Source organism: Schistocerca serialis, chromosome 6 (assembly GCF_023864345.2).
Source record: "Schistocerca serialis cubense isolate TAMUIC-IGC-003099 chromosome 6, iqSchSeri2.2, whole genome shotgun sequence".
Lineage (NCBI taxonomy): Eukaryota > Metazoa > Arthropoda > Insecta > Orthoptera > Acrididae > Schistocerca > Schistocerca serialis.
The window spans coordinates 146,684,337-146,686,844 of record NC_064643.1 but is presented as its reverse complement, the minus strand read 5'-3'; the positions used below and the strand labels follow the sequence as shown (position 1 = coordinate 146,686,844).

General features: G+C 42.9%; 1 pseudogene; it reads right to left on the bottom strand.

The window, feature by feature from the left end:
• Positions 1-553: 553 nt before the first annotated feature.
• LOC126485503 (5S ribosomal RNA) lies at positions 554-671 on the bottom strand (annotated as a pseudogene).
• Positions 672-2,508: the final 1,837 nt, after the last annotated feature.

Here is a 2,508-nt window from a genome sequence, read left to right as displayed (position 1 = left end):
GGCGAGGCATAAGCCGGGTGTGTTAACGAGCGATCCAGGCGGAGGTTGGAGCAACAGAATGAGTACAGGGTTCTAATCGGTGGGCCGTAGAGTCGAGTACGTATGAGGAAACTACTTTTATTTTCTATTTTTACGTTACTTGCACCGCAAACGCATCGACATAATGCTCAGTATATTGTATTTATTAATATTCATAAATGTTTATTAATTTTAATAAAATACATGAAAAAAAGGCAAAGAAAATTTTGTAATTGCAAATAAATTTCCAAGAAAGGGTTGTATTTACTGCGTCCACGAGGGCTCTGAAAATAACTTCCAAAGAAGGGATTGTAATGAAAAACTTAACTCCTCCCGAACAGGCCATGAAAGCCAAAAGGTACCGACCGGCCGCCGTGTCATCCTCAGCCCACAGGCGTCACTGGATGCGGATATGGAGGGGCATGTAGTCGGCACACCGCTCTCCCGGCCGTATGCCAGTTTCCGAGACCGGAGCCGCTACTTCTCAGTCAAGTAGCTCCTCATTTTGTCTCACAAGGGCTGAGTGCACCCCGCTTGCCAACAGCGCTCGGCAGACCGGATGGTCACCCATCCAAGTGCTAGCCCAGCCCGACAGCGCTTAACTTCGGTGATCTGACGGGAACCGGTGTTACCAGTGCGCCAAGGCCGTTGGCATTGTAATGAAAACCTAGGGATAAAAATGTGGCGTTTATGCCGTGTGGAAGATGTCTAGAAAATTACTGCTTCCTCTTTTCTTTCAATTATATCAATCCAGCACATGTAACTCAACTTTAAAGTAATAGCAGTATCTACGCTTGTTTATGAAATTCTCGTGTATGCCTTATACAATCCCTTCTGGAAATTTATTTGCAGTCCCAATTTTCACTTGCCTTTTCAAGTCTTTCTTGAAAATACTAATCAGTGCAATGTACTGAGCATCATTTCGGTTTATCTGAAGTGCTGCTAACGCAAAAATTGTAAATAAAAAAAATGTTTTTGCTTAGGATTCGACCCCATGACCATCCTATTCCCATTATGCACTCGTTTCTGCCGTGGTAACCGCAGCCTGGAAGCTGTGGTAACAAAAGTAGCTCAAGCCTCGTCCGACCCGCCCCAAAAATGCAATTTTTTTTGTAAACGTTAGGCCATCTGGTTCTCCCACTTCCGTCACTTTCATTTCTGGTCCAGATTTTGCAAATACTACAAATTTGGGCGAAATCACTGATGACGAGTGGGTGTAGTCCCGTAGTTATTAAATCCCTTTGGCACGACGCGCAAGAAATTATCGACGGAAATAGAGCATTTGAAAAGCATTCGCCCGAAAATCTGAGAAGCACATCTGTCATACACCTGATTTAGAAACCATAATAATAACACGATTTCACAAATTTGACAGCATTAATATTTACACGATATAAAAACTATGAACAGAGGTCTGTGCGAATTTGTAAATAAGAGGAATGCTGTTTTATTCAATGTTTTCAGGCGACAGTCTTTTTTTAAGTGTGTGTGTGTGTGTGTGTGTGTGTGTGTGTGTGTGTGTGTGTGTGTGTGTAAATGTCTTCCTGTGATTTGTAGGTCCTATCTATGGACTCTCGAACCGTAACGTGTTGGATTTGCGTGGGCAGCAGGCGCTATCAAACTCTGAATGGGGACGCTTAGCTTGCTGGAATTCGTTGCTATGTTCGGCCACAGCATCCACGTGGCAAGAAACTGAAAAGCACATATTCCGTGCAAGACCTGTCTTATAATTTTTCTAGCGTTCCTTGCCTGCTGCGCACAAACTCGAACTGAAAAATTATAAAGAAAACCATTCCAGTTACGGTTGCTCAACGTCAGTACTCAAATGGCTGTTCTGGAGAGGCTGATACCGAATTGTTCTTTTATGCTGGCGATACATGGTTTCATTTATCAGCGTACATAAACCCACATCAATCGACATCAGAGTTCTGAAAATCTTCGTCAGCTAATTCGAGTGCCTCTGCGTGGCGTGAAATGAGAAGTGCGAAGTGAAACATCAGTAATTGTTCGACCCATCTTTTCCCATCAAAGCACATCTTCTGGCAGTGCATGAACAAATCCTGCAATCTTTTTACACACAACTAACAACTAACGAAAAGATCTAGGGCTATTTCATGCAGCACAGTGCATGACGATGCACCAGCAATGTACCTGTTACAGTATCACGATGAGTTTTTCAGAACAGACGCTATCCTGTTAGATCTAGGAAACGATAAGGTCAATCAACAGTCGTATCATCGGTAATCAAAGCTTTTCACAGTCAGCCTATCCATCATGTACAGACAGTAATGGCCTCTGGCAGTACTGACGTAGTGGTACACAATCTGAAATGGTTATTCGATGACCTTACGTTAGCTTTCTGAGGTTTTAGTTTTAACGATGCACATCTCTGTGAGCATATCCTACTAACGCTGTAGTCTGAAGTGCTAAATGGCTCAACGATTTTCTCGAACTAGTTCCCAAAGCAGTTCTTAGCTTCAGTGATTTACT